The sequence below is a fragment of the Marmota monax genome, unplaced genomic scaffold, assembly GCF_021218885.2.
Source record: "Marmota monax isolate L192 unplaced genomic scaffold, Marmota_monax_Labrador192_F-V1.1 WCK01_AAM20220418_F8-fsc00141, whole genome shotgun sequence".
Classification (NCBI taxonomy): domain Eukaryota; kingdom Metazoa; phylum Chordata; class Mammalia; order Rodentia; family Sciuridae; genus Marmota; species Marmota monax.
The window spans coordinates 1,580,732-1,606,570 of record NW_026692981.1 but is presented as its reverse complement, the minus strand read 5'-3'; the positions used below and the strand labels follow the sequence as shown (position 1 = coordinate 1,606,570).

General features: G+C 52.6%; 1 protein-coding gene across 3 annotated transcripts in view; it reads left to right on the top strand.

The window, feature by feature from the left end:
* The window catches only part of Carmil1 (capping protein regulator and myosin 1 linker 1), a 237,699-nt gene that overhangs the window by 33,107 nt on the left and 178,753 nt on the right, over nucleotides 1-25,839 (top strand). The window lies entirely within an intron of this gene.

Here is a 25,839-nt window from a genome sequence, read left to right as displayed (position 1 = left end):
ACCCTGTGCCCCTTGCAGAGGAGGCTGTGGATTGTCTGGGATGGTGATTTCCCAGGCCGCCTCATTTGCATGAGTGGATGAAGGGTGGAGCCCTGGTCCCTTTGAGGGAAGGAGACGCCCACTATGAATGTCCTGGTGGGAACAGTGTTCATTGCTGACAGTCTTGAGAGCTCACCATCTGCCAGAACGATTCCTGAGGTTCCCTACCGCCCCTCTCCCCCCCGTGCATCCAGGTCTTACTACTCTTCTGTAAAGTACCAGGTGATTCACGGTGTGCACCACCACACAGACACCTCCGACCCTCTCCAAGTCTGTGCACTTGGCTGTTGAACAGCCCCATGGAGTCAGGGAGTGCCGAGGCTCCACAGCAAGGCTGGCTGGGTGTTGGAGACACCTGGCTCCCAGGTGTGGTGTACTTAGCTCTGGAGAGCGGGCGGGAGGGCGCCGCTTCCCAGGAGTGGGAGAGCCCTAGACTGGCCTGCTCCCTCCTGGGCCCAGCACACACAGTGTTTTCTGGAATTGCTCCTTGGCGGGAGGTCACCATGCAGCACAATATGTAGTATTTAGCTAGTGAAGTGTGATCATTTACTATCTTTCAACCATTGTTAGGACGTATCCTGTGAGTCACAGGAGCTTAGGAGGCTTGGCGGCATAACCGGTGTCTCAGGGCAGGGGTATAGCTCAGTGGTCGAGCAAGTGCTTAGTGTGGCAAGGCCCTGGGTTCTGTCCCCAGCCTCAGACATAAGCAAACCGAACAGCACTGGAGTGAAGATCTGACTTCACTCAGATGCCTGGGCATGCAGAAGGGGAGCTCGTGGTCTGGTGGCAGGTCAACCAGGACTGACCGCCCCTGAAGCAGGCCCCAGACTGAAGGGGGCCTTCAGCAGACCAGCAAGCAGGGCAGGATGGTGGCGTTTGAATAATGAATAAATTAATGGTGAGCGCCTGCTGCAATTGCTAAGCTGGAGAGGGTTCTGAGGCCAGTACTTCATGTAACCAGGAAGGCTAAGGCGAGTTTCCAAGGGAAAGAACAAAAGTGCCTTCTAAAAACGGCGAGAGCTGGGTCAGCAAAGCAGCATGTGTTTCTCTCCCTCCGTCTTTCTCCCAAGAAAAGGAATTTAAGCTCTCAATACTTTGAACTTTTTATTCTTTCAGTTAATTTTAAAGAAATCCAGTGCGTTAATGCAGGGGAGTAAACAGGGCAATTGGGAACGTGCTATGGGACACACACAAACACACATGCACACACACGCACAGGTGCACACAGGTGCGTGCACACACACATGCAGCGACGTGAGGTGTGGCGTTGTGCTGCTGCCCGGCCTCCTGCTGTGGGCATTGCCTGTCTTACCAGCTGCAGAGCTAGCGGTCTGCAGGGAGCCCATCACTGTCGCGGTGTGCCAGAGCAGCCAGGACACTGAGGAGGAAGAGCCTTGAGTTGGGTTTGGCCCGTGAGGTCACTCACTGGGACAAGCAGATGGGAACCCCCCTCATGGCTTCTGGGCATCCCGGGCTTCCTCCTGCAGGCTCTGTGTTCCCTATGATGCTGACCTCAGACGAGTGCTTTAGGGATGGACATCTTTTCTCTAAGGAGATAAGTACTTCAACAGGAGGGCATTGGCATTGGTCGGTAGCCTTGTCACCTCAGCTGGAGAGAAGTGGGATTCCTGGTGGGTGGGGCTGCCCCCTGCCTGTGATACCCTCAGGTGGGGGCCATCACATCCACGGCTCTCAGCTCCCTGGAGGGAACATGTGCAGTATGAGTGACCAGTGAGCACCTTGCCTTTCTATAAGGTATCAGCAGAGAGGCTGTGTTAAAGTGGCATGGTTATAGTTACTTCTTTTTGAACTGGCTTGTTTTGTTTTTTATTTTGGTGTTGGTGTGGGTGGTTGAACACAGGGTCCCACACATGCTAGGCAAGTGCACTACCACTGAGCTGCATCCCCAGCCCTTTTATTATTTTGCTTTGAAACAGGGTCTTGCTACGTTGCTGAGGCTGGCCTCAAACTTGAGATCCTCCTGCCTCAGCCTCTTGAGTAAGGATTATAGGCATGTGCTGCCATGCTGGCTCGAACCGGGCTTTTGTCAGGACTGTGTGAGGTTCTGGGGACAGGGAACGAATACTGCCAGGTCTGATCCTACAGGCTGTCACATTGTAGTTGAGAAAGTAAGTAAATAGGACTACTTTCATCTCGTATGAGAAGAGTGCTGGTGGAGGCAAACTCAGAGACTGGCATTCGGTTCACATTCATTTCAGCCAACTAACTTTGAAGGGGAGACCTGGCACCGATGGCCTGCAGAGGGTTTGCTGGGCAAAGGGTCTTGCTCTGAAGGAAAAGAGAATTAACTGCAGGATTGGGAGGCGCTGGCATATATAAGTAGTGGGAAGTATGGGTAACAGCCAGGAAGGACAGGACACAGAGTATCCCATGTGCCCCACCAGAGAAGGTAGAGATTTTCTTGAAGGCCACTGGGAGTCTTTGGAGAGAGGTACAGACAGATTGGCAAGGAGTGGCCAGAGACGGTGCCCATAGAATCTTGCTGAAAATGCCCATGTTATATTATTTATTTCATGCTCTGTAAATATTTGCTTAATGAGCAAGTGTGGACTAGACCTTCTTTCAGAGCAGAGCAGGTGCTATTTGGGGCTGGAGTACAGTGTCCTTTGAATTTAGTGTTAATGAACTTGACTTGTTACTGAGTGTCTGTGCAGACCAGTTCCCTCAGATGAGGTCTCCGCCCTCCACGTGGTGGAGGATGCATTGAAAATGGAATGTCTGCCGTTGTGGAGGCAGGAGTCTAGGTTCTAGGAAATGATGTTGACATATTGTCGTATACTCGAGCTGCTTAATCTGGAAGCATTTGTAAAAGTGTCATCTGGTGTGAAGCCTGCTACTTAATTATCTTTAAAGAAAATACTGGAAAAGATAGTGCATTTCCAGATTTTAGGGTTCTGCTAGGGTCTGTTTTCGTGGAAGTGATTTAGTGGAGTCTCTTCTGCACCCTACAGCTCCACTCTCATATGTTGTTTTGACTTGTTTGGAAGATAATTTACTTAAAGAGACTGATTCAAATAATCAGAGAAGCCTGCTTAATAAAATAAGCTTTGATTTGAAGGCATTGCCTGGGTCGTAGGCACACCATTCATCACTTACTGATCTCGTTATAAAGGAGAGTTTTACTCAGCTCACAGTTTGGAGGCCGAAAGGCCAAGATCAGGCTCTGCTGGGCTCCGTTGGGGACCTCAGGGCAGATGGCCTCGTGGGCCACATGGGGAGGAGGAAGTGTGGCGAGAGAGGCAGGACCAGCTCACTCTGATTTGGGTCCTGTGAGACCTGTATTAACCTCCTGCAAGGGCTGCACCCAGGGACCTGCAGCCCACACGGCCCACATCTAAAAGGCTGCACCTGCTCACACGGGGACCACACCCCCGGCACACGGGCCTTGGGCACACATCACACCAGTCGACAGCAGTGCACATTCACACACCTGCTGATTGTGGTCGGGGCTGAAGGCCAGCAAAACTGGGAATTTAGTATGGCCTGGGGGTGTCTAGGGTGGTCAAATGACGCATTTTTGAGTTAGTGGCCTTGAAGGTGAGGCCTGAACAAAAAGAGCCAGTCATGTGAGGATGGAGGGAAGGGGTTCTTGGCAGATTTAACAGGAAGTGCAAAGCCCCAGGAAGCTTGTGGTTTCAGGGATGAGCACAGTGGGGCTAGGGCAGAGTGGATAAGGAAGTGGTGGTGCAGCCCAGGCTTGTGTCACAGAGCCGGGATTTTATTTTTTGAAGTGGAGAAAGTAACATCTCTGATATGTCCAACATGATTAGAGGCTTCTAATGGAGAATCAGTCAGGACGGGGGAGCGGTGGTGGTTAAGGCTTTGCATCAGCGGAGGTGAGAGGTGGTGGCTTGTCCAGGGCTTCTCAGAGTGTGCTCTTGGGGTCAGCCCTTCAGGGTCACCTGGGAACTTGCTAGAAAATGCAGACTCTCAGCCTTATCTCAGATCTGCTGAGGCGGTGGGGCCAGTGAGCTGTTCAAGCAACTTCCCCAGATGCCTCGAAGCATAAAGAGCCTGAGAGCCATCCTCTTGGAGGGGGTTTCTGGAGAGGATGCAAGAGAAGGGGACAGATTTGGGAACATGTTGAGACCATGGCAGCATTGACAACAGACGTTGAGGAAAGGGAGAATCAGCAGTGTTTGTGAGCAACCGGGTAGACCTGGACCTTAATTAGGTTGTGGAGGCTGGGAGCGGAGGAGGACGCAGGTGTGGCTGGAGCATGGCGGGGCCCAGGTGGAGTGTGAGCTGTGGATGGCAGCCCACCTGTCCAGCCCCGAGGAAGGGTGTAGTCTGGGGAAAGGGGTCTGGGATTTGCCAGCATCCGGAGGGGATGTGTAATCACTGGTGTGATCCCCGGGGAGTAGGGAGTGAGGGCGTGGGAGAGAGGGCAGGGCCGGGGAGCGGAGGACCCCGCTGGGAGGAGCTGGCAACATGGAAAGGGACCCTGGCAGCAGAGAACAGCAGGGGCGGCCACTCAGGGAGACAGAACCAGGGAAGCTGGCTTCTTGGGGGCATTTCAAAGACGGGGGCAGTGGCCGACGGCTTCCTGCCTCCCAGAGTCCACCTCTGAAGCTCAGCTTGGCAGAGAGGTGGTCAGCGAGGTGTGTTGTCCGCTCCTCGGAGCAGTGGACGACAAGACGCTGGGATCCATTTGCTTTGCCTTTGGAGGCTGTTTTGAAGAAACTGGAGAAACACTGCCCCATTTCCTATTTGCTAGTTTTTCCAAACAGTTTTCATTGACTCCTCCGGCTCCCTGCTGGCCACTGCGTTGTGTGTACAGAGTCTGAATGGGCATTTGTGGTTCTGAACAGGAACAGCGTGTGGGCTTCCACAGCTGGTCATATTTTCTTTTATTACTGTATTTAAAGCAACATCCAGGATTAAAAAAAAAAAAAAGAAAAGATCCTGGCAACTGACATAACAGGCTGCAGTAGAAATTCTTCCTGTTGTGATATGGCAGTTCCATGTGCCTCACTTCTGACTGCTTCTTGGAATCCACAGTCTTTTAGTTAAATCTGTCACTCAACAAATTCATATTGATAAGTAAGAAGAAAACGAGGCTTATCACTTGCATAGCTTTTCAAGCCCTAATATGACTAATACGACATATTAGGCAGTTTTCTGTCTAATTATGGCCAGGATGTCAGAATTTTTTATTACTTTTGACATTTTTGGTCATAAAATGTCAGGGGTCTTGGGCTAGGAGATCTGAGTGAACTTTTGAACACTGTTTGACCTAGTCAGCTGGGTCTTTACAGTTATTATTTCATTTAATTCCCTCTGTAAGGTAGCTGGTGTTTCTTCCATTTACAGTTGAGGAAATGCGTTAGTAAAGAAAACTCCTTTTTTTTTTTTTTTTTTTAATTTTGGACATTATGCGGGGTAGAAGCCAGGGCCTCCTGCGAGCTAGACAGATGCTGTTCCACAGAGCTAGACTGCAGCCCAAGAAGATTCCGGTTTAAATCCAGGTCTAAAGTGAACTGTTTTTTCCTGTCGAGCTCTTGGAGGAGCAATGCACGGACAGGCTCACAGAAGAGTGTGCATCACGACTGACCAGGCGCGAGACAGGGATTGGGGACTGGTGAGGTACTCAGAGGAGTCTGAGGCATGGCAGTCACTCAAGCTTAATTTTACTGGTGGATACTGCACAGAGCAGGAAGGACTCTGCAGTCAGTGCGGGCTTGGTCCTCTTAGACGGACCCTGTGGTTTCCTGGATAGAGCTGGGCTGTTCTGCACTTAGCATAGGGCTTGGGCCTCATGTTCTGACCCTAGCATTTCCTAGATGTGTAGGACTTCAGTGTAGGGCTTGGGCCTCATGTTCTGACCCTAGCATTTCCTGGATGTGTAGGACTTCAGTGTAGGGCTTGGGCCTCATGTTCTGACCCTAGCATTTCCTGGATGTGTAGGACTTCAGTGTAGGGCTTGGGCCTCATGGACTGACCCTAGCATTTCCTGGATGGAACTGGACTGTCTCTGCACTCAGTGCAGGAATTGGCCCTCATGGACTGACCCTGGAGTTTCCTGGAGAGATCTGTGAATCTTCCTTTAAAGAGGCTGCAGACCCGGAGCTCCGAGCATTTCATTAAGCTTTCTTTGCACTCCAGGATGGTTCTTTTCTTCTCAAGTGCCTGTTTAATCCATGTGCCTTTTCTTGGCTGGAAGGCTGCAAAGTCTGGCCTCTTTCTATGGAAGTCATAGTTCTCGAATTCCGAATGTCACTGCACCTTGCTCAAGATCTGCTGTATGAACTCAGGGCAGTTCTTCCCATCCCAGGGTCTCCGTAAGTCCCATGGGCTTTGGAGGCACTTTCCCCGGGCACCTACCTCCTTCACCCCATCTCCACTGGCTTCTTGGGAAAACACTGCTTCAGGTAATTAAATTGAAACCTGGGTTTTCAGGGAAATCTCCTGGAAGGCTGAGCTAGATGGCACTTAGTAGCTAGTATGGGCATTTTAATCCAGCTGTTGTTGAGCACAGGACATCAAGTGACGGGCTCTATACAATTGGTGCCTGTCTTAGGAGGGTCATGTGTAATTTACAGTCACAAAAGGTCTTTCTGTCATGTGGGAGAAGACAAAAGTCCATAAGAAGCCATGGGCCCACAAACCAGTGAGAGTGGCTTAGGCCTCAGGCAGATGGCACAGCCCAGTGTAGACATCTCCAATGTGCTGTGAATGCTCAGCCTCTCGTGCCTTGAGATGGGCTCCTACGGTGACCGAGGCAAATCTGCATTCCAGCCTCTCCTGGAGCCGTCAGGCCTGGCAACACCAGGCCCACGTCTGCACCTGGCAGAACTGGAGGAGTGCAGAGGGACCCAGCCCTTGCCTTCAGCGATGGCACGCTCTCTCCTGTTGCCGCAACCCCCGGGCACTGTGGTGTTTCTTGCTGGCCCTGAACCTGTGCTGTCCGCCATCTTTCGCCATGCTCAAGACTCTCCCTCCAGCATAGCCTTTCTTCTGTCTGCTTTGCTTTTTTGCAGAACCACCTCCCCCTGTGATCAGGACGTGCCGTCCATCCTCTGTGTCTTGGGTTCTGCATCTGGGGATCCACCCAACCACCCATCAAAAATACCAACACAGAGTTGTCTTTAATGCACACTTCTCCACTTCCGTCTCCACTTCCCCCTCGCGCTGCTCCCTAGCAATGCAGTCTAATAGCTGTTTACAAGGCACTGCTCTTTACTAGTTTTGTAAGTGATCTAGAGCTGGCTTAACATGAGCAGATGTACGTGGGTTACCGCGAATACTAGGAGGCTTGGGCATCCTTTTTTGGCATCTGTGGCGGCTCCTGGTGCTGCAGGAGTGACTTGTCCTTGCAGAAGCAGAGGGTGAGAAGAGCCTTGCTGTGACTGAGGGACCCTGCTGGTGTCACAAAGACGAGTGGGAAGAAGGACGTGCCTTAGTGGCATGGGAGGAACATGGGGGTCTGCAAATGCAGTTGTCTTCTGGGTCAGATCTGTTTCAGAGGAGCTCCAGGTGTCCCAGCCGCTGTTGTGTGTGTGTGACGGATGGGGCTGAGAAGAGCGAGGGGGAGCCAAGGAGTTCTCCAGGGTGCTCAGCACACACAGGGTATTTGCAGGACTTCAGCTGCCAGCCAGGCCATCAGCTCATTATGACTGAACTAGGCCGACTTCTTTGGTGAACTGTTTAATAAGGAACTTGGAAAATCAAGGGAACTCATAGCTGAAAGAGCCCTTTATGCACGGTTGTGGGCCAGGAAATTGAAGGTGGGAGGTGAGGAGAAGTAGGGGGACAGTTTCATTGTGTAGCTAGTTCAGTAAATACCAGTGGAATGCCCCTGACGCGTCAGGCCTTTTACTGCTCCTAGGACTGGGACGATAAGATAGAGGGAGCATGCAGGCCCCGGGGGATCCAGCCATCTCTTGCCTGCCATGCACACAAGCTTGTGCTGTGAACCTGGAGGGGGAACAAGGTCCTGAAGGTGGTCCGCAGAGCGTCTTGAGCGGTGCCCAGGCGGTTCTTCACCCAGGCTACTGCTGGGCTTGTTCATCGTTTTGCTGCTTGTTTCTTGGTCCTGGGCATTGAATCCAGGGCCTGTGCGTGCTGAACATGCGCTTGGCCACTGGACTGCACCCCAGCCCGTGTTAATGGTTTGTGAAACCCAAGTCCGTTCCAGTTGGCTGCTGCTCACCTTTGCCTATCCTAAGACCTCGTTCCTCCTCCTGCCTGGGGGTGTGGGGTCCTCCTGTCTGGCTGCCACCAAGACATGTTCTGTCCATAAATCCCTAATAATTGGCTCTTTGCAGAACCTTGGATCAGCCCCCTTCTTCAGTCTCTTCACACCTCTCACCTTGGTAACTGGTTCTCAGACCTCACACTTTCTCCAAGTAAGACTCTGCTTCAGGACAGTGCAGTGAGAGACGTGCTTGGGGACCACAGACTGGCCCTGGGTCCCGTGCACGGCTGGCAGGGTGGTCCTGCACAGAGGCTGTGGCCTGAAAGGACCCTGAGCGGCCAGCAGGGAGTCAGGCAGCAACTGGGAGAGGATCTAGAGCACGAGGTGCAACCTGGGGAGTGACGGACACTGTGCTGGGGGGTAAGTCACGGAGGGCTTTGCTGACAATTTGGGGAGTCAGGGAAGAGGCGGGAGATGATCAGGTTTCCATTTTGTCTGCAGTGGGGTAACTCTATCACAGTTACAACCACACAGAGTGGCAGGACCGGAGGCCAGGAGACCAGGAGAGTGCAGCCAGGTTACCCAACCCGCCTTGGCTTCAGAAGGCCAGAGAGGAGGGCTCTGGAATGCTGAGGCCCTGTCACCTGCTGCCTTAGGGGAGACCTGCTTGCCATTTTGAAGATCTGATGACCTACACAGATTGAGGACGGCTGCTCGATTTTATCATCTTGCTGACTTTTTAATTTTTCAAGAGTTTATATTTCTTTTTAAAGGGGAGGGAGTGAGAACTTACGGTACCATGATCTCGTAGAAGTTTTGCAGAAGTGAATTATGTGGATCAAGATAAATCGGGCAGAAGTTTGTGTGGTTGTAACCTTGTTTCTCTGGGGAATCCCTCTGCAACAAGAAGCCATTGTGTGTGGGAGGAAGCAGGCAGCCGTGTGTCCTGCTTCAAGCCCAGGATTGAAGCTTACCCTCGTGCCCACCCTGGGACAGTCGTTCTAAGTCTCCTCCGGCCTCTTGCTATGGGAGTGTTTCTTCTGTTGAGTTTTGTTTAGCAGCTGCACAGTTCAAGAGTTCTGTGCTGTGGATGGACCTAGTTAGAGGGTGGGGGGTTGGCCCTTCTCCACCTTTTCTGGAAAAGCCTGCCTGTTCCTGGGCTAGCCCCGTTGCCGCAGTCTCTGGCAGCCTCAGTAGGCCACAGGGAGCCTGTGAGTGTCGAATCCCATTAACATTCAGCGGAGGCCGTGGTCCCTGCTCTGCAGGAAAGCTTCATCGCCTCTCACCAGCTGGCCCCTGGCCCTGTCTGTTCAGAGTCAGAACTGCAAATCCAACATGTCACTGCCCACTGCAAGCCCTTCGGTTCCCCAGAGCTGATCGCCAGAGTGGGACCCTGTGGTCTGTTTTCTCTGTTGTGCCTCGTGCCCCCTGGGGACTTCTAGGCCTCCTGTCCTCCATGTCTAGAAAGTTACCTGCTGCCCCATCATCCTGCCCTCCCTGGGCCCGGAACTCTAATTTTAACATCTGGCTTTGGCTGTTCGTGGGAGCCGATGTGAGAGGCCTCCTGGGAAGGGTCCATCTCTGCTTCTTTGTTGGTATTAAAGGGACCACCAGTTCATTTTTCAGCTCAGTGCATTATTTAGGGACCTGTGGATATTTGTTGACTGAGTAGCTCATAATTGCTTTTAGCATTTGGTGCCATAAAAAAGCCTTTCTCATTAAAAGCAGAAAAACTTGTCTGCCTCCATCAGTTAGAATAATGCTGTTTGCTTTCTACCTTTGTTGCCGGACTCTCAGAGTTGAAGATCTCGCTCATAGTGGTCATGGAAGTGCAGGTAGTGGTTGAACTGACAGTCTGCTAGCTTTGTCTGCCCAGCCCAGCAGCCCTTCCATTTATTCTGTGTTTACAGATATTTATTGAGGGGTTGTCATGTGCGGAGCACAGAGAATACTAAGGGGTGGGGGGAGCTGGGCTGGCAAAAATGGAAGTGGGTAGAGTCCCGGATGAGGTGGGGTGGCTGGAGAAGTGTTGGCAGGGGAGGGGGGAGGAGAGCCTGGTTCCAAATAGATGTTTGAGGTAGCTTCGGGGGGCTGCTGGAGCTCCACAGTTGGGGAACAAGGAAAGGAGGAATTAAGGGATTCAGGTGCCGAGGCGCATGCTTGGAATCCCAGCTACTGGGGAGGCTGAGGCAGGAGGATCGCAAGTTTGAGGCCTGCCTAGGCAATTTAGCAAGATTCTGTCTCAAGATAAAAAAAGGGAGTGGGACTGTAGCTCAGTGGTAGAGCACCCCTGGGTCAATCCCCACGACACCCTTGACCCCCAAGAGGACACAAGGCTGACTCCCTTTTTGATGGATCTGTGTTGATGACTTTTGCTGAGAAGAGGGAGGAGCGATCAGAGCTGAAACATTCGGAACATTTTAGTCTGAAACACTGATGGCACACCCACTTGGAGATGTCCCTTACGTCCCCTGGAGCTGGGCGGAAGTTCACTCCCACCCTACTCCGAGCCTGCATGCGTGTGTGAGGTGCATGTGAGTGTGCACACACTGTCTTCTAGGGAACTGCTCCTGACCACTGCTGCCCTGTGGTTCTAGTGTGGCTGCAGCTTCCCCAGCCACAGGAGGAGGCCTGGGGCTTCTGTGCTGAGTGGGCCCTGCGCCCTGGTTTCCTGGCCACAGCTGTCCATGCAACCCAAGCATGAGTCCTTCACTGGGGCCTTTGGAAACTCTGCCGCGGGGAGGAGGCCCTGTCTTTCTGCTGGAGACAGCAGAGCTCAGAGCTCCCTCTGCCATGCTCACTCTTGCATGGGGAAGCACATTCAGCAGCAGAGAGCAAAGGTCTTACCCTGGGGAGTAGCCCTCCAGATGCGTGAAGAGACCCCTTCCTGTGGCTGCCGGGCAGTAGCCCTTGGAATGCCAGGGCTCACAGGTATGGAGTGAAGCAAGCTTGATTTGGTCACCCAAGTTTAAAGGAAATTTCCTGAGAGCAGAAGCTTTCTGAACACTTACTTCTGCATGTGCTTCCTGCCACTTCAGTGGGGAATCTTCAGTGTTCCCTGAGTTTGTGTCACGGTGGAGGCTCTGGTTTGTTTCCCTGGGACACCTGTAGATGCCTCTGCTGCTTGTAGTGCTGCAGGGAGGGCTTCCTCCCCGGGAGCCGTGCATTACCTCTGACACTCTTGGTGGCTCAGAGGTTCCTTGGGAGTCCACAGCTTTTCCCTCTTCCACTGTCCTAGTATGTTAGTAGGGACACGATCTAGGCGTTGGCACTAGTTTTGGCTCAGAGACTTGCTCAGCCTCAAAGCAACTGTGAGTCACAGAACTGACCCTACAATGTGCTTTCCTGTGTTCTCGGCCCCCACTGGGGTCTCTGTGCGTGCGTGTGTGTGTGTGTGTGTGTGTGTGTGTGTTCCAGGGCACTTGGAGCAGTTACTCCTCTTCAGAGGCCCTGCTGAACATGCCCTGGGGACGGGTGGCCTGGTGCCGAGTGTGATGGTGGGGCAGAGAGACATTTGCTATGGCAGCTCACAGCAGCTACCTTGGGCAGCTGGGCAGGGGACCAGGGGCCAGAGGCCTCTGAGCTCTGCGGGGATTTAGACACAGAGCGCACCTGGGCTTCCCCAGACTCATAGCAAGGCGTATACACCAGCTGCTCATGCAGAGTGGAAGCTACCTGCTGCTCCATCACCCTGCCCTCTCTGGGCCCAGAGTGAGAGGACAGCAGAAGAGGTGCGTTCCTGTGGCCCCAGCCTCACACTGCAAATGAGGCTGAGGCTGGAGCAAGGCTGGAGGCCAGGGTGCAAGGCTGGAGGCCAGGAGTGCAAGGCCAGCCTGGGCAGCACAGCAAGGCCCCAACTCTTATGAGCACAAAGTGCCAGCCAGTGACCGCATTTACGAGCGCTCCACTCCTGGCCACTTCTGCCTGCCTCGCGGTCTGTGGGGAGGATGACTGCCTTTGGCTTTTGTGAATTCTGTTTTCCTCTAACAAGTGCTAACCAGCAGAGCAGAGATTTGCAGCTGCTTGGTTAAACAATCTCCATGTCCACACCTCAGGTTTCTCTCCAGTTACTGCCCCAGATCCTTGGTAACTTGAACTTGTTTTTAGGACCTTTTCAATTAGATATTTGATGTAGCATTCTTTTGCTAGATTAATTATTTAATTAAGTAATCATGTTATTATTTATAGTTATTTGCTGAGTTGGTAGAGATTCATCTTGCGATTTCTTAAAAGAAAAAACAAACACCAGACTGAGCCCTGTGATGGACCTTTCAGAGTCCTGTTCTGGGACAGTTGACTAAAGCACAGAACCATCCAGAGGCCTGTGGCGTGTTTGGGAAGGGGCGGCCCCTACATCTCTGCATGAAGGGGTTTACTAGAAGGCTCTGGATAGCAGGTCTTGCTACATGTGGTCAAGGTCTGGAAGAATGTACCTGAAGACGGTGACCGACCCACCCTCCTTCCCTCCCTCCCTCCCTCCCTCCCTCCCTCCTTCCCTCCCTCCCTCCCTTCCTTCCTTCCGCCCAGGGGTGCTTAACCACTAAGCCACATCCCCAGCCCCTCACCCCCACTTTTTAAAATTATAATTTTTTTAAAAAATGTTGAGACAGGATCTTGCTAAGCTGCTCAGGGCCTCACTAAGTTGCTGAGGCTGTCTTTGAACTTGTAATCCTTCTGCCTTAGCCTCCTGAGTCACTGGGATTACAGGCATGTGCCACCATGCCCGGTTGGTGACAGTTTGTGAAGCCTGAGCAGTAGCAATCTGAAATCAAAGGCCCCTGGTAGCTCTCCTGTCGTCTGACCTTCACTACAGACCTGTCCAACACCCGCCGTTACAGAGGTGGGGACCAAGTCCCCTGTGTTAAGAGACTTGCCTGCATTCATACCAGTCAGTCCTGGGCTGTCTCACTTGGGTCTGTGCTCGTCTCTCTCTCAAGTCTGGAAGTCGCTCTTTGATTTACTCTATGAATCATGTGTGCTCCTCTCTGAGTCTAAAGTGCAATTTGTGTGGCAGCGTGTAGTTCTGGTTCCTGAATTACTCAGGCCTTCTCTGTGGACAGTAATTAATCCATGAAAACCCTGAGAGCCTGCAGCTCTGTTGATCTGATTTCCTTATGAGATAAGGGATGTGCGATAACGCTGGGTTCCTGGCTATAATTATAAGGATGTGCTAAATCATGAACATGAGCTGAGGTCTCTGAGAAATCTACATTCTGGAAGGCATTAAGCAGTTTCCATGTTGCTGCAGTATTTATTAGAAAGATGTGTTTTCTTAGAATGTGGTGGTGCTATTGGTTTCAGTCTCTGTCATTTTTCTGAAGCTGTGCTTGAATGTAAAAATGTGTAAAATAAAACAGTAAAGGGGCCAACAGGAGGAAATGTTACTAGTTCCCACATGCCCCCTACGGGGAGGGCACCTCTGTTCATTTCCCCCTGTTGATAGGGGCCAGCACCCAGGTGGGCCGGAGCCGTGGGGCCCCTGCTGTGGAGTGTGGAGCTGAGCCCCCGCCCTGCTCCATGCCCGTCCTGCTCCATGCCTGCCCTGCTCCACGCCTGCCCAGCTCCACGCCCGCCCTGCTCCACGCCCGCCCTGCTCCACGCCCGTCCTGCTCCATGCCCGCCCTGCTGCATGCCTGTCCCTGCTGCATGCCCGCCCTGCTGCATGCCTGTCCCTGCTCCACGCCCGCCCTGCTCCATGCCCACCCTGCTCCACGCCCGCCCTGCTCCACGCCCGTCCTGCTTCATGCCCACCCTGCTGCATGCCTGTCCCTGCTTCATGCCCGTCCTGCTCCACGCCCGCCCTGCTGCATGCCTGTCCCTGCTCCACGCCCGCCCTGCTCCATGCCCGCCCTGCTCCATGCCCGCCCTGCTCCATGCCCGCCCTGCTCCATGCCCATCCTGCTCTACGCCTGCTCCATGCCCGTCCTTGCTCCATGCCCGTCCTGCTCCATGCCCGTCCTGCTCCATGCCCGCCCTGCTCCATGCCCATCCTGCTCCACGCCTGCTCCATGCCCGTCCTTGCTCCATGCCCGTCCTGCTCCATGCCCGTCCTGCTCCATGCCCGTCCCTGCTCCATGCCCATCCTGCTCCACGCCCGTCCTGCTCCATGCCCGTCCTGCTCCATGCCCGCCCTGCTCCACGCCCGTCCTGCTCCATGCCCATCCTGCTCCACGCCTGCTCCACGCCCGTCCTGCTCCATGCCCATCCTGCTCCACGCCTGCTCCACGCCCGTCCTGCTCCATGCCCATCCTGCTCCACGCCTGCTCCATGCCCGTCCTGCTCCATGCCCGTCCTGCTCCATGCCCGTCCTGCTCCATGCCCGCCCTGCTCCACGCCCGTCCTGCTCCACGCCCATCCTGCTCCACGCCTGCTCCACGCCCGTCCTGCTCCATGCCCATCCTGCTCCATGCCTGCTCCACACCCGTCCTGCTCCATGCCCATCCTGCTCCACGCCTGCTCCATGCCCATCCTGCTCCATGCCCGTCCCTGCTCCATGCCCATCCTGCTCCATGCCCATCCTGCTCCATGCCCATCCTGCTCCACGCCCGTCCTGCTCCACGCCCGTCCTGCTCCACGCCCGCCCTGCTCCACGCGCCTTCCCTCCCCTTTGCAGGCATCCGTGGTCTTGCTTCTTGCCTACAGTTTCCGTGCCCCCTGCACGCAGTCTGACTCAGTACATGGACGGTGCTCGTGTCTAAATTATTATTTCCCACCAGACTCTGGTTCTGCGCTGCGGTGCCCATTTCCACCGCTCAGCGCAGGCCCTTCTTGCTTCCTGGCTCATCTGCTTCCATCCCCCCTGCCTCGCCCCCTCCTGCCTCGCCCCTCCTGGCTCTTGGGTGCTGCTGTGCAGCTGTGCGGCCACCTCTCCTGCACCGCGGTGGTCAGAGCTGCCTGTCCTGTTGACCATGGGGGTTCATCTCCTTGTGCTCCTGTGTTGCTGCCCGGGGACCAGAATACCTCTCCCCAGGTTCATGTGCTCATCCTTGAGACTCGGCCTCCGTGTGCTCTCCGGGAAGCCCTTGCAGTCCCAGCCTCTGGCACCCCTCCCCAGCCCGAGGGACTTCCTACAGCACAGGGGTGAAGGATGTGGCCGCTCTCACAGACTGCCTGGGTTCAGACTCAGCTCAGGGCTGTGTGACACTGGACAAGTCCCTTAAGCTCTCAGCTGTCTTGTTATCTTCTAGGTGGTCCTCAGGGTTGAAATGTGTTCATGCATGTAAAGCATGAGTGTCCTATTAATCATCTTTTACATTTTAACCTGTTATTAGTTTTTAAGCCTTAAATAGTAGTTTTATTCTGTTTTTATTTTACCTTTTGGGTGCTGGGGATGCGGCCCGGGTTCCTATTCACAGGAAGCACCGGCTCCACCACTGCGCCCGCCCCCCCCTTTTTTAGGCCCTGGAGCCTGCTCCTTCCGGTCAGGGGAGCCCTGGGCAGGAGGCTGAGCACAGGAAACAGGGCACCTGTTCAGTGTTTGTCAAGCCACGTTCTGTTTTGTGCCAGGGAAGGATTTCTTCGGGTCACTTGTAGACAGGCTCTTTTAGGAGTAGTATTTACATGTATGTTTTCATGTTTATAACATGTTCAGAGATGGAGTCGTTTAAATTTCTTTTTAAAATTCTCTTTCCACTGGCAGATGTACAGTTTTGTGTAGCTACCTTTACCAGACAGTCCATAGTGGGAATGGATGTAGCTGGACATGGTGTGTGGGTGGACTGCGTGCCTGCCTGCTGAATAAGGGAAGGGAGGCGGCTCACCTGGGAAGGTGGTTGGTTTTATTGGATCATGATGTCACAGAGGGGAACTACTGCTTATCAGTTATTTGTTCTTTTTTTTTTTTTTTAAAGAGGCAGTGACCCCTGTGTCCACTTCTCTACTTCCTTATTGTTGCAAGTCTACTTCAGGAAACGTTTCCCTGCAGGTTGACCTTTTATCTGCTCAGAATTCCCATGTTGGTGGTTCAGTTTTCAGGACTTGGTCCCCTATTTTTGTGTTTGGTATGATTTCCTAAGAACTATTAAAATCCATTTAATATTTACAAACTTACTTTTTTTAAATTTTGGTACCGGGGATTGAACTCGGGGGTACTGGAGCACTGAGCCACACCCCCAGCCCTATTTTGCATTTTATTTAGAGACAGGGTCTCACTGAGTTGCATAGCACCTTGCTTTTTGCTGAGGCTGGCTGAGAACTCAGGATCCTCCTGCTTCACCCTCCTGAGCCGCTGGGATTATAGTCCTGGGCCACGGCGCCCAGCAGGTTTAATTTCTTTATGCATCTCTGACGCTGTGCTGTGTTCCAGTGGTTGTGCACATTTCTTCTGACCTAGATGATCTCACCTCTATATCACAGAGTGTTGGAAGAAAAACGATAGCTAGATCAGCTCCAGAAAGTCGAATGTCAAGTTAATTGTCTTTTCACACAATGCTAGAAGCAGCCGGCGCCCTCTGATGGACCTCTGTCCACAGTAGCATCATTGACATCTAGACTGTGAGCAGTTGTCTTCTGAAAGGTGCCACAGAGAGCCACCAGTGTGAAGGCCATTGTGGCGGTTGTGGGTCGGAGCCTCCTGGCGTGCTGTGAATGTGGCCAGCCACCAACGGGGACAACGCAGAATGGTTCTTTTGTTACGTGGTGAAATAAAATACTAGAATACTCTCTTCTAAAGTGCTGTTCGGTTACATTGGACGTGACGTAGTGAAGAGTGTTGGAAAACTTTCATTTGGAGTCTCTTATTTTGGCTCAGGAAAGATATAAAAAGCATTTCATTCATCAGAAGGTCTCGGCCTGTAACGAAGGGCTCTGTGGGTTACAGCTCTAATGCTCAGCAGTGTTCCTGTGGCAGGAGAGCCTGCTCCAGGGGCTGAGACCACATTCCTTGGCTGTGACTTGCCCTGGGCCCTCTGTCTTGCCCTGGCCCTTGCTGGATCGATGCCCGACCTTCCTGTGTGTGGGAGGGCGCAGCAATGCAAGTCCTGAAAAGAGCTGGTCCTACCAATTTTATTTCTTGACTGCTTTAATTAGGAGAATCCATAGTTTCCATACTTAGGGCAGTAGTTTTGCCATTGAGTCATTTTCCTAGGAGCAAATATAAGTTGTGCACTTATTTTGTAGGGCCAGCACAGAAGATTTCATTCTTATGAAATTCTTGAGCATTTTCCCCAATAAGTGGACCCTGGATTGGGTTTTAACAACTATTTTGATGAATGAGTTCTGCTTAGAAAGGATTTCACATCTAAATGTTGCTTCTCGGCTGCGCTAGTTTTTGCCTTTTGAGAGGTGTTTACAGTTAAAACCATCAGCAGGTCAGCTTTGTGTGCTCCAAGTTGAAGGGTGACCCCGTTGTCTCAGCCAGCATTGACCCTCCCATCCAGGTCCCTAAAGTCTGTATTTATTACAGTTTCTGTGAAATTCGTACGTTCTGCAAATGAAGGGAAATAAAGGTCCCCTGTTTTTGTGCCCCTGTTCCAGTTCTCAGGTGTTCTCTCACCAGTTAAAAAAAAATAATTAAAATTAGCTCAACAAACTCAAATAGGTGAGCAGTGCAGCAGGTGAGCCTGGTCACTTGACATGCATTGTCCTGTCCCCCCCACCCCACGCCTGCCCTCACACACGCTGGCCTGGGACAGAGATGACTTCCTGTCCTTAGCATTGGCATCCTCCTGGGAAGCCACTGGAGCAGGGACCCTGGCTACCTAGCTGGCTCCCGGCCAGCCTGGAGAGGTGGCTGCAGGTCTTCCCACCTCCACCTCCCGCCAGTGGGCTGGGCAGAGGGGCTTAGGGGAAGCAGTCTGTTCCTTTTATGAGTCCTGTTGGACCCTTTTTTGGGCTCACTTTGAGTCCTATCTTGGAGCCTTTCCAGGCTTCATCATTCCTTTGTATGGTGACATTTAAGCAGTAGGTGCCTCGTATGTCTTTCCTGAGCGAGGAGCAAGTCCCTGCAGTGTGGCCCTGGGCTGACTTATGGTGGGCTGGGAAAGGGCACCAGCAGACACTGCCGTCCCCAGCAGCCGGTCTGCTGCAGGCCAGAAAGTGGGCTCCAGGTGTGTGGGTGCAGGTGCAGGGCAGTGGTTGAGGGCGGCTCTCTGTGGACCTGGGTGAATTACTTACCCAGATGCGTGCAGGGCCTTATACGGACGAGTGACTGTGGCACAAGCCCTGTCAGGACAGTCCTGTTTGGCAGTGCTCAGGAGGTGGTGGAGACTGATTTTGTGCCCACAGAGGGGGTTGTCGAGGCCCTACGCCTCACTTTCCAAGGTCCCAATGTCATGTGCATACTGCCTTTATTGTTGAATCTAAGGAAACTGTCAGTTTCATTATCTTATTATTTTTTCATCCTTATTAATATGTTGTTGGCTTTTTAAAGATTTTTCTTTATCATAGTCAGAGACTGTTTCCTAAATAGCACCCTGATAGAACCTTAATTGAGCCTCCTAAGGAGCCCTCTCCCCAGGTGACCCAGTTGTGCAGACCTTTCAACTTCCAAGCCGAATGTAAAGAAGCAGAGGGTTTCTCCTTACTTCTGGAGTCGATTTCCATCAGTCTTCTGTGTTCAGAGAGTAGCTTGATGTTTTTTGAAACGATTGCTATTTTAGGAACAAGTGTTTATGTCGCAACATTTTGAGTATAGAATATTCATTATCTGGCAACCTTCAACTTCCAGGACTTGATAAATGACTGGGAACAGTCTGATTAGAATGTATTGCCTTTGGCTAGAGGCCAAGCATATTGCTGATTGGTTTAGGGTGTGACACTGGAAGAGGCCAAGACCAGAGACTTTAATTCCCAGGTAGGCCAATTAGAGCAGATTTGTTCCAGAACTTGAGATTGAACTCTAGACCCTGGCCATCTGTCCTTGAAATGTGTACTGTTGGCCACGGGCATTGGTTACCCTGGCCAAAGAGATGGGATGGATCAGAGAAGACACTGCACTACCCATGAAGAGGAGAAGCCCAGTGCAGCTCTTTGCAGGATGGGGAGGGGCCAACCTCCACCAAGAGTGCTGCAGAGACGGCGCAGCCAACTAAGGACTGCTGAGTGACAGGTCAAGGGCAAGGAGCTGGCAGAGTTAGGAAATGCCAAACGTTAAATTCCGACCACATATTTCTCTTACAGAAGATAAGGGGAGATCCCATGAGGTACGAGGGCAGCAGTGTGGCAGTCTCCTAAGGAGCTCAGATCTGACGAGGAAGTGCCCAGCAGATGGAATCTCACCGCCAGAGGGAACCCGCAGTCATGGTAGCAAATGTTTAGGCCCTGTGTGTGTCAAGCGCTGTTTGGAGCTCTCTGTGTCCCTGTTTGATGTCTCAGTGAGCTCTTTGTGAAGTAGGTGCTGCCGGGATTGACACTTCACGGAGGAGTGAACGGAGGCCCCGGGCTGGCTGGGGTCTGCTAGAGACCCATAGCTGGGAGCAGTTTAGGTAGGATTTCCGCTCCCCGTTCTGTGGTCCGGTGTTGGATCCCAGGGTCTCGCACACTCTGGGCAGATGTCCTTCCACTGAGCTGCATCTCCAGCCCTGAGATGGGGCTTGATGGAGGGAGTCAGATTCTGGAGCCAGCTCAGACTTGCGGAAGATGAATAAAGACCAGAAAAAAGTTGTAAAAAGGGAGCATTCGGAGGCAGAAGGAAGGAGGACAGGTGCAGCTGAGTGTCGCCGATGGCGCAGGCAGCAGTAGAGTGCGGCCTTCCACTCTCACCAGCTGTGGCCTGTTCTTCATATACATATGTGAATACTGATGTCAAAGGTACGTGGGAGAGGTCTTGGGGCAGACCTGGCTTTTCTAAATGAACTCAGGCCTCGTGACCTAGCAGGATTTCTTCCCAGGGTCCTGAAGGCATTTTGTGTGCAGATTGGTCAGCAGCCATGGCCATGATCCTTGAGGAGGCCAAGAGGACAGGAACAGGGCCGGGCAGGTAAGGGAGGGCAGGTGTGCGCCTCGGTGTGGAACAGAAATAGATGTAACTGTTTGGAGCTGACCGTGCTTGGGTGTCTGAAGTTGCATCATGTTTCTTTGTCCGCTAGCGGGTAGCCTTCCCTTGGAGGAGGCCGGTGGAGCTGGAGGAGATTTTCATGGAGACTTTGCAGATGGCACAGGAACACCAGGGAGAGTTAAAGGCCATTAGGATTCTTCTGAGAAAGCCACTTGGTATCTGTGAAATGAGCCCAGAGATTTATCAGAGCTTTGGTTCCCCCCCCCCCCCTCTCGCGGAGGAGTAATTTGAATCTCCTTTTCATGTGAAGAAGCTCAGGTTCATACAGAGTGACTTTCCCAAGGCCAATATGCTTTTGGTGAGGCTCACCCCGCCCTTCCTGGTTTCTCTGCAGCCCCCAGTAGGTGGGGCCATTCAGGTCTCTGAGAGGCAGCACAGACTTTGTGCAGATGGAGCTGGGTTCAGGTGCCCTCTCTGCCACTGAACTGTTTTAGCCCTCCCTGGGCAACCCAAGACTGGGCTCAGCATCAGAGCTAGATGTATGTTCTTTGCTCTTTGTAGTTGGGTCTGAAACCCTCTTTTTTTAACATGGCTTCTCTCCCCACCTGCCCTGGTATTGCCAGGGGTTCTTACCACTGAGCTTCATCCCACCCCTTTTAATCTTTTATTTCCAGACAGGGTCTCACTAAGTTTCCCAAGCTGGTCTTGAACTTATGATCCTCATGCCTTAGCCTCCCCAGACTGTGGGATCACAGGTGGGGGGCCACTGTGCCCAGCTTACTTTATATATTTCTTATTCTCACTGAAAAGTTGTCTTGTACTCCTCAACTCCTGGCCAAGAAATTCCATTTTTACCTGTTTTTCTCTTTGGATATTTTACAAGGCATAGGTATAGTTTCTGTAGATGTAAAAACTATGTTGTCTAGGGCATTTGTGTGAAGGACTCAGTGATAGGGTCTATCGAAACCCTTTCCAGCCTGAAATCATGGGATTTAATTCTTTTGAAAGAATGCTTTCTGGGCTAGAGATATAGCTCAGTTGGTAGAGTGCTTGCCTTGCATGCACAAGGCCCTGGGTTCGACCCTCAGCACCACAAAAAAAAAATCCCAAAAAACAAAACAAAACAAACAAACAAACAAAGAATGCTTCCTGATCCCCCGGCCCGCTGCAGTTTACGGGTTGCTGTGGCGATCACTCCAGCGCCCTGTAGGAAATAGGATGCAACTGCCCGTCGAATCTTATTTTCCAGACAGAAGACAGCACACAACTTCCTTCAAAGTGCCTGGTGTGCGCACTGATTCTTTTCCTGATGGTTTGTCAGGCTGTACTTGAGAAGAATCCCCTCGTGGTGTCTTCTCGACTCGGAGTGATTCCAGGGTCTGGTTCTTCACTACGAAGGTCTGTGTCCCTTCACGCTCCAAGCAGCCGTGACATTTTGGGTAGCTGGAGTGGGATTTTACAAGACGCAGAAGAGTGGATTGTAGAGGATTTAAATTTATTGTGGTCAAGGGATGGCAGGTGGCTCCCAGGATGGCCAGCCCAGTCAGTACTGTGCCTTGTCTTCTTCAGAGTCTAATTTTACAAAATGTCCCTTTGCCGACTCACGCCTGGGGGGAGCTTGCCCCTCCTCACTCCTGTCTCCCCCCACCCCTTGCCTTCCTCCTCAGGGGCGAGTGGGCCCCATGGGACGCTGCTCCTGGGAAGGTCCTCCATCCGCCCAGCCTCCCCCAGTGTCTGCCTTACCTTGAAAGCCATGTCACCCCACCTGTGCCTCCTTGTGTACGCCCATCACCCGGGAGCCCGTCCCTTGTGCCTCCTCGAGGACATCGCCGCATGAACGTCCCCTCCCTCTCCCGTGTCATCATTTTTCTTCTCTGTACGGAACTCCCTCTGGCACACAAGTTATTATTTCTCCCATTAAATAAAACATCTCTCCAGACTCTGATTTCCCCTCCAGCTACCAGCCAGATCTCTGCTGCCTGCCTTTGACGTCTCCCTCCAGTCCGCCCCAGCGCCTGCAGTGGGCTTTGCACGCGCACTCCTACTCACTGCTTAACTCACACTCACCGGCGCTGCTCTCCCCAGGGCTCAGGGGTGTGTCTTTGCTGAAGCCCACAGGCAGCACGGTCGTTTGTCCTCCGCGAAGCCAGCTCTTCACCTGCTTCCTGGATTCGCCCTTCCACCTCCCTTTCTGTCTGGCTGGTCTGCCTTGGTCTCCTTTGCAGATTGCTCACCTGTAAACCTAAGTGCAGTGCCTCCGAGTACTTGGTCTGCTTCTCTATCCACAGCCACAGCGTAAATACCGTCCACATGATAGAGAGATTTCTGTCTGCAGGCTGGATCTCCAGCTGAGCTCCAGACTGCTTTCCCCGACCACCTGCTGGGCCGCTTCTGTGTGTGTGTCAGTGAGAGTGCGAGCCTGTGTGAGTGCTAGTGAGTGTGCGTGTGTGCGCATGTGTGCGGGGGCTGCACTGGGGACTAAACCAGGGCCTCATGTAGGCTCAGGTCTCCACCTGGAGCCACTCCGCAGACCCCCACTGGGTGCGTCGAGTGGCATTTCAGTTCATTTTGATCCAGAAGGGAGCCTCAGTCCAGTCACCCCTGCCTGCCCCCCATGTCCTTCCCAGCTCAGCCCACAGTGTCCTCATCTCCGCCTGCCTGGGAGGAGCCTGCGGAGTCATTCAGGAGTCTGTTTCCAGCCTCCCTGTCAGCAGATGCTCTGTTTCTGACACACGGGGAGCCTGCTTCTTATCCCTGGTGCTGCGGTCCCAGCTCCAAGCTCACCTGTTGTTCACCGGGGTAAATGATGTCTTTTCCTCATGCCTGTGATCCTCTGTCACGTGGACTCATAGTGTCCCCTCTTCGCATCTCACATGGAGAAGAAGAAGCCATGTTGTCACCGTGGCCTCCGGGGTGGTACCTGACCTGCCCTCCTCAGGCTGCCTGCCCCCTGCCCATCCACTCTGGTCTCCCTGCCGGTCCTCCAACAGCCCAGACCTACCTCCACCTCTGCTGGGCGCTTGCCTTCCTGGCCCCCTCATGCCCTGCAGGCCTTTCTTCAAGTGGGGGCCTTTCTGGCCCCGCTTGCTCCCAGCACCCTCCCAGCACATTCTGCCCCGCCCTCTCCGGGACTCCTCAGCCCTTAGCACTCAGCATCCCAGGGCCACCCTGGCTTAGGTTTTCTTGTTCTTTGTCTCTTCTCCCCCCATGGCCGACCAGGGACCTTTGTCTTACTCACTGCTTATTCTCGGGGCCTAGGACATAGCTCCTGTGAGCAAAGCCTCATAAATATTTGCTAAACAGAAAAATGACCATTTTCTTCCTCTGGATTCTTTTAGCTAAAAATCATCATAAATCTGCTTGCCACAAGCACTAATACAGCTACTTATTTTCTTTCATGTTTCCTCTTAAAGCGTATTTATTATCTCTGTCAGATTAATTTAAGACCATAATAACAAGGGTGCAGACAGAATGCAAATAGCACAGCTCCCCAGCCCCCCTGGGCATTTCATTTAAGCGAGGGTCGCTCATGGCGCAGTCCTCTGCATGATTTGGAAATACGTCGGCTGATTTCTGTGGATGCGTCCTGGCTGAATGGAAGTGTAGGGACAGGGTGTTGTGACTTCACATGCTGTTTCCAGGGCACTGAACAGGCTGCCCGGTACTTGTGCCAGTGCTCTCACCTCCACAGGGTGCTGGTCTCTGCCTGCTGTGCGGTTTGCAGTATCCCATGTCATTGCTTTTGTATTTTTAAAATACCTTTATTTTGTTTATTTATTTTTATGGTGCTGAGGATTAAACCCAGAGCCTCAAGCATGTGAGGCAAGCGCTCTACTGCTGAGCCACAACCCCAGCCCTGCTTTTGCACTTTTTAATTCTGCCCCTCTGGTTTGGGTAATAATATCTCTAGGTTTCCATTTGCAAGCTAATTTATATTCAATAGCAAGAAGCTATTGAATGTTTGGCAACGTTCTCAAGTCAAATTCGTAGTCATTACTTCAATGTAGACGTTTGGTATTTTACTAACAGTCCACTGCTTCTGGGCCCCACCGGGTGTTGTGGTGAACTACAAGGACACACCCCCAGATCCCACCCACCGGTGCACTCTGGGTTCTCTTGGTCTTGTCTGTCTCTCTTAATCTCCTCATCAATCAGAGCAAAGAAGATTCAGGGAAATCCACACCTCTGTTTACTGGCGAGTTTTCTGAAACATTGTATTTAAAATATTAACATACTGTGAATTTAACAGTTTGGGTTGGGATATGGATTTAAAAAACTTATTTAGAAATTACTTCAGATTGATGGAATGTGGAGGGCAGGCTGTGCCCTGCTCTGAGTCCCTCCATCATGGGTACTTTTCAGACCACTCAATCCTGAGCTACACTGTCTCGAAAAGGAGTAGTTTGCTGTGAGCTGGTCCATTCGGGGTGTAAGTGCTGAGATGGACGGACTCCCACCTCATTGGTACAAGACCAAAAGACACAAAGCACCGAGCTGGTCTAGTGAAAAGGATACCTGAACTTAGCGGATTAAGTCAGGAGCCTAGAGGTGCCTGGGCAGACCGACACCATGTAGTGAAGCCAGGCCCTGAGCTTGTCCGTCCACCTGGTGCGTAAAAGGAGCCACAATGGTTCGGGGCACACACCAACCCAGTGTCTGCCATCGGGTGACTCATCACCAGAGCGACAGGCAGGGACCCTCTGACCCTGTCCCCAGGCTTCAGCTTAGCCCCGGTCTGTCTCCTTGCCTCTGTGACCTAGTTTGAAACTGCCTGCCGGGACCCTGGCCTTGACCAAGCTCAGCTCCGGAACAGCTCTGTGCCCCGAGCAAGCTCTTCAGCTGCTTAGTTGTGCTTCTACTTTCAGTTCTGCCTCTCTGGTTTGGGTAATAATATCTCTAGGTGTCTCTGGCACCTGGTGGCTCTTTGCCTTGGCACCTGCTCTCCGTCTTTGCTTTCCATGCACCTCCTGGACCCCTGTGGCCACTCAACGCCTCGCCTTTCTGTAACCTGCACGTGCACATCAGGTGTAAAGGGTGACGTGAGAATTGTGTCATAGATGTTAAAGTGCAGGTTGAAATAAAAGAACTGTGATTGCCTGGCCCATGAGTACCCCCGAGTACTCAGACAAATGCCACCAGTGAAAGTGACAAAGCCTGTGAACTTATTGTTATTCAGTCAGTTTGAGAAACTGGCCCAGAGGCACGCGGGTGACCTGTTCTGGCTGGCTCCATGTAAGTGGCTGGCTGCTACAGCTTTCTGGAAGCATCTGGCTTTCCTGAGACAGGAGCTGCCCCGTCCTGTTTGCAGCCCCTCAGTTCAGGAGGCCTTGAGCCCGGAGGTGAGGCCACCATCCAGTGAGCAAGGGGTGGTGGACGTGAGGACGAAGCTGGCGTGCTCGGGGTGGTTCAGTGAGAAGACAGTGTCCTGGTTCTCTCCCTGTGGCTGACCCATTCCTCACCAGTGCACCCCAGACACAGGTGTCCCGCCTGGCCGAGAGCATCTGCCCAGCCTGCTCTTGAAGGTGAGTCCACGGCCACAGATCCGTCCAGGTCCCGGGTGTGTTCTGAGGGCACCACACAGGCGAGTGTTTCTCGAGGGCCAGGACTACTTGGCCTTCCTCCCTGGGACTTGAGGCCTGCACAGGTGTCCCAGGTGCTCCTGCTGTTCTGACCCTTGAATGTGCTGAGGAGGGAACTTAATTGTAGA